The 10145-nt window shown below is 39.0% G+C and overlaps 2 pseudogenes across 2 annotated transcripts; both read left to right on the top strand.

Annotated features, from left to right (window-relative positions):
• The first annotated feature begins 595 nt into the window (after positions 1–595).
• On the top strand, positions 596–1753 carry LOC104789302 (uncharacterized; annotated as a pseudogene). The gene is made up of 2 exons (XR_015557225.1): positions 596–727; positions 1207–1753. The product of XR_015557225.1 is annotated as an uncharacterized LOC104789302 (transcript).
• A 183-nt stretch (positions 1754–1936) lies between these two features.
• Positions 1937–8062, top strand: LOC147944066 (altered inheritance of mitochondria protein 32-like; annotated as a pseudogene). Its single transcript, XR_015598076.1, has 5 exons — positions 1937–2014; positions 2615–2700; positions 2802–3107; positions 3325–3414; positions 3517–8062. The product of XR_015598076.1 is annotated as an altered inheritance of mitochondria protein 32-like (transcript).
• Positions 8063–10145: the final 2083 nt, after the last annotated feature.

Genomic DNA, 10145 nt, shown 5'->3' with positions numbered 1-10145 from the left:
TCTATTTTTCTAAACCCGTTTACCCAAACCCGAATGGGTAATATCCAAATCCGAACGGGTTACCTGAATGCCTAGCCCTACTTTTTTCTTGTGAAATTTTTTTAAAATTTTTCTAAAACAATTTTTCAAATAAAATAAAAGTAAAAATTATTTGAAACATATAAATTATTAAAAACAAAACAATAATCTAAAAAAACTAAAACATAGTTGTTTTTTTATATTTAAATAAACGTGTTTACCAAATTATCATGTTAGTTCTTTTTTTATGTACATGATAGCAAACATCTGAATGGAGGATATTTTGGGGCTTGAGGCAAAATAACTTTTTCCCCATAGGCATGGCTCTGGGTCCAACAAGTTGATAATCTGAGGTTAAAAAAAACTTTGATCTTTTATATTTTTTTGTAATAATGTAGTTTAATGGATTCAACTAATGACCATAATCATCATATCCGGGACAAGAAGGTGGAGTTATTAAACAAGGATCAAAAAAATTTTTCGAATACATAAACAGAGGATATAAAGGCGTTAAAAGCCCAATAAGCAAAATTGGGATCAAGATAGCACTTTTATGTTGTAACTAAGCCCATACATATCCGAACCAGCGTCTCTCAGTTTCTTCTTTCTCGTCTTCGTAGCTGCGACGACGGAGTTTTTTTCTTACTAGCGAAGAGAGAGAGAGAGTCGCCGTTCACCGATCCTTTCTCCGATCTTCTTCTCCTTCCAGGTATATTGATTCTATTTACTATCTTCATCTCCAATTATATGTGAATTTTGGTTTCCTCGCTTCGAATTTTTGATCCTTGATGTAAGATTCTAGGGTTTTTTTTTTTTTTTCGAATCCTTGCTCTGTAGAAATTTTTATCCAGAATCGTTCTAAATCGATTTCGATGAATCACTCGTTCGAATTCTTATGGATCGATTTGGTTTATATCGTATCTACGACGATGAGAATATCTTCGAATCTGGATTTAAGTCTTCATAAACATTATTGTGTATTTTGTAGCAATGTTGGACTCATACTTTAGCTTATAGGCACGCTTGTATTGCTTAAGCTTTAAATAATCTAGAACTTGTACAGAAAGAGTCAACTTATGTTGCTGTGGTAGTTAGCTAGAGTTTAGTCGAATTGAAGATCTTGGCAAAACTATAAGCAAGCTTTGTTGTGAAATTGATGTGTTTCTTGATATGGATTTCATCTTCCAGGTTTTTGCAAACTTGGTAGAGTATGGGTAACTTTTCGATTCAGATCAGTTCAAAGCTGATCAATCAGCTAGCTGAAGGCAACGATCAACCAAAGAGGAAGGCGAAGAAAACCAAACCCAAAGTGTCACCACAGAGGAAGGTGGAACAAGAAGCGAAAACACACCACCACGATGCAGAGAAGCCGAATCCAATGTCAGAGTTACCAATGCAGCCACCGTTTTTCTTTCCCAATACCGCAACAAGCAGCAGCAAGCGCGGAGTTGGAGTTGATAAAGTCTGTTTCGAAAGAGCGTGAGAAGGTTCTTGAGAAGCTGGAGAAAGTAGAGAAGAACCTTGTTCATGAAGTGACAGAGAAAGCCAAGGAGTTGAGGGAGAAAGAGTTCAAGATCCCTGAACCGAAACCAATGCCTTGTTGTGAAGATCACGAAGCGTGGATGAAATGCTACAAAGAGAACATTGATAACCCGCTGAAATGTAGCAGTTTGGTTATGAGTTACCAGGAGTGTGCAACCGGTGCAGACAGCAAGTTAATCCTGAAGAAAAGTAGAGATAATAAGATTTTTGTTTTAGGGAATACATTCTTATGTAAATTGTTGTACCATACGCCCATCTGTTATTAATGTTTGTATATGTTACAGGGAAGAGAAAAGAAATGCCATGAGAGAGAATGCTAAGGAGAAGCCAAAGCACAGAGGATAAGATTTAGGTTCGGAAACTTGGATAACAAACTCAAAGAGGGAGAATCTTTCGGTGTTATGGTCATGGTGAAGGTGAAGGACACAATAAAGGGAAGGCTTCATTGGCTGAGGTGAGGTTTCCTAATCTCCTATTTTTTTTATTCCATCTTCATCGGATTGATTCAGCTGTTGACTTGAATCAAGTTTATTGCTTGATTCTCAATTTCATAGATTTAGGTCTGATTAAGTTTGTTCCATGGCTTTGTGATTCCAACTTATTTTTCTTCTTTTGAAAGTTATGTCCTCCCAAATGAGCAAAAAGCACTTGCTCTCTGTTGTTTTGGCTTTAATTAATACATGTTTAAGATCTTAGTGAGTCATAAAAACTCTTTCCTGGTGACTCTCAGGTTTTATGTTTGGGTCAGATAAGATAAAGTGTATTCTAGCAAGATTCTATAGATAATATCATAACTTTTTGCCTTCAAGATGGGATCATAGGGCACGCAGCTACGTTTTTTTGAGCTTTATTGTGCAGTTTCTTTACTCTTATTTCATGTGCTATGTCAGTTTTGAATTTAAGTGGAGATGTTTTCTTTACTGGATGTTTTGATTGTTTATCATCGGATAGTCTTCTGATGAGGCCTTACAGGTCTGGCATTTTATGATATTTTAAGCGTATATTTTAAGCATCGTGGCTCATGTTTTTTTCCTTTTCGTCCATTGTTATGTAGACTCGACTCACAATATGTGAGGGACATGATGGAACCGAGACCTCCAATGGTGATGTACTTATCTTTCCTGATATGATAAGATACAGGTAAGGGTTAAAGTCATGCTGTGCTAGTTGGAGATTTCTTTGCTCTCACTTTTCAACAGTGTGGACTTGTTTTTGACAGTTTCAATTAAACTAAAATGCAGAAGGTTGACTCATTTTGATGTGGAAACGTTTGCGGTAGAGGTGCTTGTGAAGGATGGTGAATGGCTGCCTGGAAATCCTAAATTGCTAAAAGGCTCGTATGTCTTTGTATGTTCCCATGGATCCTGAGATCGGCGATGTGGGGTTTGTGGGCCGTCGCTGGTTAGTAGATTCAGAGAAGAACTTGAGTTTCATGGTCTTCAAGGTAAAGTGTCAGTTAGCCCATGTTCTCACATTGGTGGTCACAAATACGCTGGCAATGTTATCATCTATAGATCAAACATCAACAGGGAAGTCACAAGACACTGGTGCGTAACGAAAGATATATATTTTATTGACTGGTTTGAGGCGACATACTTCTTTCTTTCATGTGGTTTTATAATAATTTTCCAAAGTAGATCAAGAATTCATTTTGAGTGTTCTATTTAAAAATTAAGATGTTGATTGAACTTTGACGTTCTCTGTAATGTCCAAATCAATCATACCCTGATTTTGACTTGATGATAGAATCATTCTTGTGTCTAGGTATGGGTATGGGTATGTGACGCCAGAAGATGTACCTAGTATCTTGGAGCAGCACATGAACAAAGGAGAGATTGTAGAACGGCTATGGAGGTAAGTACAGAGTTTCTTGGCCACCTCGTTTTCTCGCGGTTTCCATATTACTTGGTGACAGATAGGTAGAGAGTAACACATTACCGTTGTCTGAATTTTTAGGGGTGAAATGGGTCTATCAGAAGAAGATCAGAAGAAAACACAAGAAAGGCGATTTCAGCTAAATGGTGCAGTCCATACGATTCAGAGCAATGAAGAAGTGTCTCAGGAATCATCAAGTCACAGCGCCGATGTTTCCTGTTGCCAGTGGCGAGTTGCAGAACCTAACGCCGTCCCATCAGGCTCCCCCAAGTGGAAGGGCAAAACCGCAGAGGAGTTAACGGAATCTGTCCCGTTTTTCCGAGAAATCGTCACAGGTACTTAATTCTTACCATAAGGAATCAATATTCGAATCTGTCTCCGTCTAAAGACATCACAAAATAATCTGGTAACTAATGACTTAAAGAAATCTCTGAGATTAGGGAAAAATCACAAAAAAACCCTGAACCCTGAATCCTGAACCCTGAATCCTGAATCCTGAACCCTGAACCCTGAACCCTGAACCCTGAACCCTGAACCCTGAACCCTGAACCCTGAACCCTGAACCCTGAACCCTGAACCCTGAACCCTGTACCCTGAACCCTGAACCCTGAACCCTGAACCCTGAACCCTGAACCCTAGAAATCTCAGTTTTTGTGACTGAGATTAGGGACAAATCACAAAGAAATCTCAGTCTTTATGATTGAGATTACAGACAAATCACAAAGAAATCTCAGTCTTTATGACTGAGATTACAGACAAATCACAAATAAACCCTGAACCCTGAACCCTGAACCCTAGAAATCTCAGTTTTTAGGACTGAGATTAAGGACAAATCACAAAGAAATCTCAGTCTTTATGACTGAGATTACAAACAAATCACAAAGAAATCTCAGTCTTTATGACTGAGATTACAGACAAATCACAAAGAACCCTGAACCCTGAACCCTGAACCCTGAACCCTGAACCATGAACCCTGAACCCTGAACCCTGAACCCTGAACCCTGAACCCTGAACCCTGAACCCTGAACCCTGAACCCTGAACCCTGAACCCTGAACCCTGAACCCTGAACCCTGAACCCTAGAAATCTCAGTCTTTATGACTGAGATTACAGACAAATCACAAAGAAATCTCAGTCTTTATGACTGAGATTACAGACAAATCACAACGAAACCGTGAACCTTGAACCCTGAACCCTAGAAATCTCAGTTTTTGTGACTGAGATTAGGGACAAATCACAAAGAAATCTCAGTCCTTATGACTGAGATTACAAACAAATCACAAAGAAATCTCAGTCTTTATGACTGAGATTACAGACAAATCACAAAGAACCCTGAACCCTGAACCCTGAACACTGAGATTACAGACAAATCACAAAGAACCCTGAACCCTGAACCCTGAACCCTGAACCCTGAACCCTGAACCCTGAACCCTGAACCCTGAACCCTGAACCCTGAACCCTGAACCCTGAACCCGGAACCCGAAACCCGGAACCCGGAACCCGGAACCCGGAACCCCGAACCCCGAACCCCGAACCCTGAAATCACAATGAAATCTTAGTCTTTGTGACTGATACTAGGGACAAATCGCAAAAAAATCTCAGTCTTTGTGACTGAGATTAGGGACAAATCACAAAGAAATCTCAGTCTTTGTGACTGAGATTAGGGACAAATCACAAAGAAATCTCAGTCTTTGTGACTGAGACTAGGGACAAATCACAAAAAATCTTAGTCTTTGTGACTGAGACTAAGGACAAATCACAAAGAAATCTCAGTTTTTGTGACTGGGATTAGGAACAAATCACAAAGAAATCTCAGTCTTTGTGACTGAGACTAGGGACAAATCACAAAAAATCTCAGTCTTTGTGACTGAGATTGGGGACAAATCACAAAGAACTCTTAGTCTTTATGACTGAGATTAGGGACAAATCACAAAGAAGTCTCAGTCTTTGTGACTGAGACTAGGGACAAATCAAAAAGAAGTCTCAGTCTTTGTGACTGAGACTAGGGACAAATCACAAAATATCTTAGTCTTTGTGACTGAGACTAGGGACAAATCACAAAGAAATCTCAGTCTTTGTGACTGAGATGAGGGACAAATCAGACTGAGATTAGGGACAAATCACAAAGTAGTCTCAGTCTGACTGAGGCAAGGGACAAATCAAAAAAAATCTCAGTCTTTATGACTGAGACTAGGGACAAATCACAAAGAAGTCTCAGTCTTTGTGACTGAGACTAGGGACAAATCACAAAATAATCTCAGTCTTTGTGACTGAGACTAGGGACAAATCACAAAGAAATCTCAGTTTTTGTGACTGGGATTAGGAACAAATCACAAAGAAATCTCAATCTTTGTGACTGGGATTAGGGACAATTCACAATGAAATCTCAGTCTTTGTGACTGAGATTGGGGACAAATCACAAAGAAGTCTCAGTCTTTGTGACTGAGACTAGGGACAAATCACAAAAAATCTCAGTCTTTGTGACTGAGATTGGGGACAAATCACAAAGAAATCTCAGTCTTTATGACTGAGATTAGGGACAAATCACAAAGAAGTCTCAGTCTTTGTGACTGAGACTAGGGACAAATCACATAGAAGTCTCAGTCTTTGTGACTGAGACTAGGGACAAATCACAAAAAAAAATCTTAGTTTTTGTGACTGAGACTAGGGACAAATCATAAAGAAATCTCAGTCTTTGTGACTGAGATTAGGGACAAATCAGACTGAGATTAGGGACAAATCACAAAGTAGTCTCAGTCTTTGTGACTGAGGCAAGGGACAAATCAAAAAAATCTCAGTCTTTGTGACTGAGACTAAGGACAAATCACAAAGAAGTCTCAGTCTTTGTGACCGAGACTAGGGACAAATCACAAAAAAAAACTCAGTCTTTGTGACTGAGATTGGGGACAAATCACAAAGAAGTCTCAGTCTTTGTGACTGAGACTTGGGACAAATCACAAAAAATCTCAGTCTTTGTGACTGAGATTGGGGACAAATCACAAAGAAATCTCAGTCTTTATGACTAAGAGTAGGGACAAATCACAAAGAAGTCTCAGTCTTTGTGACCGAGACTAGGGACAAATCACAAAGAAGTCTCAGTCTTTGTGACTGAGACTAGGGACAAATCACAAAAAAATCTCAGTCTTTGTGACTGAGACTAGGGACAAATCTCAGAGAAATCTCAGTCTTTGTGACTGGGATTAGGAACAAATCACAAAGAAATCCCAGTCTTTGTGACTGAGACTAGGGACAAAACACAAAGAAATCACAGTCTTTGTGACTGGGATTAGGGACAAATCACAAAGAAATCTCAGTCTTTGTGACTGAGACTAGTGACAAATCACAAAGAAGTCTCGGTCTTTGTGACTGAGACTAGGGACAAATCACAAAAAAATCTCAGTCTTTGTGACTGAGATTGGGGACAAATCACAAAGAAGTCTCAGTCTTTGTGACTGAGACTACGGACAAATCACAAAAAATCTCAGTCTTTGTGACTGAGATTGGGGACAAATCACAAATAAGTCTCAGTCTTTATGACTGAGATTAGGGACAAATCACAAAGAAGTCTCAGTCTTTGTGACTGAGACTAGGGACAAATCACAAAGAAGTCTCAGTCTTTGTGACTGAGACTAGGGACAAATCACAAAAAAATCTCAATCTTTGTGACTGAGATTGGGGACAAATCACAAAGAACTCTCAGTCTTTATGACTGAGATTAGGGACAAATCACAAAGAAGTCTCAGTCTTTGTTACTGAGACTAGGGACAAATCACAAAGAAGTCTCAGTCTTTGTGACTGAGACTAGGGACAAATCACAAAAAAATCTTAGTCTTTGTGACTGAGACTAGGGACAAATCACAAAGAAATCTCAGTCTTTGTGACTGAGATGAGGGACAAATCAGACTGAGATTAGGGACAAATCACAAAGTAGTCTCAGTCTGACTGAGGCAAGGGACAAATCAAAAAAAATCTCAGTCTTTGTGACTGAGACTAGGGACAAATCACAAAGAAGTCTCTGTCTTTGTGACTGAGACTAGGGACAAATCACAAAAAAATCTCAGTCTTTGTGACTGAGACTAGGGACAAATCACAAAGAAATCTCAGCTTTTGTGACTGGGATTAGGAACAAATCACAAAAAATCTTAGTCTTTGTGACTGGGATTAGGGACAAATCACAATGAAATCTCAGTCTTTGTGACTGAGATTGGGGACAAATCACAAAGAAGTCTCAGTCTTTGTGACTGAGACTAGGGACAAATCACAAAAAATCTCAGTCTTTGTGACTGAGATTGGGGACAAATCACAAAGAAATCTCAGTCTTTATGACTGAGATTAGGGACAAATCACAAAGAAGTCTCAGTCTTTGTGACTGAGACTAGGGACAAATCACAAAAAAGTCTCAGTCTTTGTGACTGAGACTAGGGACAAATCACAAAAAAATCTTAGTCTTTGTGACTGAGACTAGGGACAAATCATAAAGAAATCTCAGTCTTTGTGACTGAGATTAGGGACAAATCAGACTGAGATTAGGGACAAATCACAAAGTAGTCTCAGTCTTTGTGACTGAGGCAAGGGACAAATCAAAAAAATCTCAGTCTTTGTGACTGAGACTAGGGACAAATCACAAAGAAGTCTCAGTCTTTCTGACCGAGACTAGGGACAAATCACAAAAAAAAACTCAGTCTTTGTGACTCAGATTGGGGACAAATCACAAAGAAGTCTCAGTCTTTGTGACTGAGGCAAGGGACAAATCAAAAAAATCTCAGTCTTTGTGACTGAGACTAGGGACAAATCACAAAGAAGTCTCAGTCTTTCTGACCGAGACTAGGGACAAATCACAAAAAAAAACTCAGTCTTTGTGACTGAGATTGGGGACAAATCACAAAGAAGTCTCAGTCTTTGTGACTGAGACTTGGGACAAATCACAAAAAATCTCAGTCTTTGTGACTGAGATTGGGGACAAATCACAAAGAAATCTCAGTCTTTATGACTGAGAGTAGGGACAAATCACAAAGAAGTCTCAGTCTTTGTGACCGAGACTAGGGACAAATCACAAAGAAGTCTCAGTCTTTGTGACTGAGACTAGGGACAAATCACAAAAAAATCTCAGTCTTTCTGACTGAGACTAGGGACAAATCTCAGAGAAATCTCAGTCTTTGTGACTGGGATTGGGAACAAATCATAAAGAAATCCCAGTCTTTGTGACTGAGACTAGGGACAAATCACAAAGAAATCTCAGTCTTTGTGACTGGGATTAGGGACAAATCACAAAGAAATCTAAGTCTTTGTGCCTGAGACTAGTGACAAATCACAAAGAAGTCTCAGTCTTTGTGACTGAGACTAGGGACAAATCAAAAAAAAATCTCAGTCTTTGTGACTGAGATTGGGGACAAATCACAAAGAAGTCTCAGTCTTTGTGACTGAGACTAGGGACAAATCACAAAAAATCTCAGTCTTTGTGACTGAGATTAGGGACAAATCACAAATAAGTCTCAGTCTTTATGACTGAGATTAGAGACAAATCACAAAGAAGTCTCAGTCTTTGTGACTGAGACTAGGGACAAACACAAAGAAGTCTCAGTCTCTGTGACTGAGACTAGGGACAAATCACAAAAAAATCTCAGTCTTTGTGACTGAGACTAGAGACAAATCACAAAGAAATCTCAGTCTTTGTGACTGGGATTAGGAACAAATCACAAAGAAATCTCAGTCTTTGTGACTGAGATTAGGGACAAATCACAAAGAAATCTCAGTCTTTGTGACTGAGATTAGGGATAAATCACAAAAAAATCTCAGTTTTTGTGACTGAGATTAGGGACAAATCACAAAAAAATCTCAGTCTTAGTGACTGGGATTAGGGACAAATCACAAAGAAATCTCAGTCTTTGTGACTGTGACTAGGGACAAATCACAAAGAAATCTCAGTCTTTGTGACTGAGACTAGGGACAAATCACAAAGAAATCTCAGTCTTTGTGACTGAGACTAGGGACAAATCACAAAGAAAATCTCAGTCTTTGTGACTGAGACTAGGGACAAATCACAAAGAAGTCTCAGTCTTTGTGACTAAGACTAGGGACAAATCACAAAGAAGTCTTCTAGGGAGAAATCACAAAAAAATCTCAGTCTTTGTGACTGAGATTGGGGACAAATCACAAAGAAATTTCAGTCTTTGTGACTGAGATTAAGGACAAATCACAAAGAAGTCTCAGTCTTTGTGACTGAGACTAGGGACAAATCACAAAAAAATCTCAGTCTTTGTGACTGAGACAAGGGACAAATCACAAAGAAATCTCAGTTTTTGTGACTGGGATTAGGAACAAATCACAAAAAAATCTCAATCTTTGTGACTGGGATTAGGGACAAATCACAATGAAATCTCAGTCTTTGTGACTGAGATTGGGGACAAATCACAAAGAAGTCTCAGTCTTTGTGACTGAGACTAGGGACAAATCACAAAAAATCTCAGTCTTTGTTACTGAGATTGGGGACAAATCACAAAGAAATCTCAGTCTTTATGACTGAGATTAGGGACAAATCACAAAGAAGTCTCAGTCTTTGTGACTGGGATTGGGAACAAATCATAAAGAAATCCCAGTCTTTGTGACTGAGACTAGGGACAAATCACAAAGAAATCTCAGTCTTTGTGACTGGGATTAGGGACAAATCACAAAGAAATCTAAGTCTTTGTGCCTGAGACTAGTGACAAATCA

The sequence above is a fragment of the Camelina sativa genome, chromosome 5 (assembly GCF_030686135.1).
Source record: "Camelina sativa cultivar CO46 ecotype springtype chromosome 5, ASM3068613v1".
In the NCBI taxonomy this organism is placed as follows: Eukaryota; Viridiplantae; Streptophyta; class Magnoliopsida; order Brassicales; family Brassicaceae; genus Camelina; species Camelina sativa.
The sequence above is the reverse complement of the archived record's forward strand: the minus strand, read 5'-3'. Positions and strand labels throughout refer to the sequence as shown.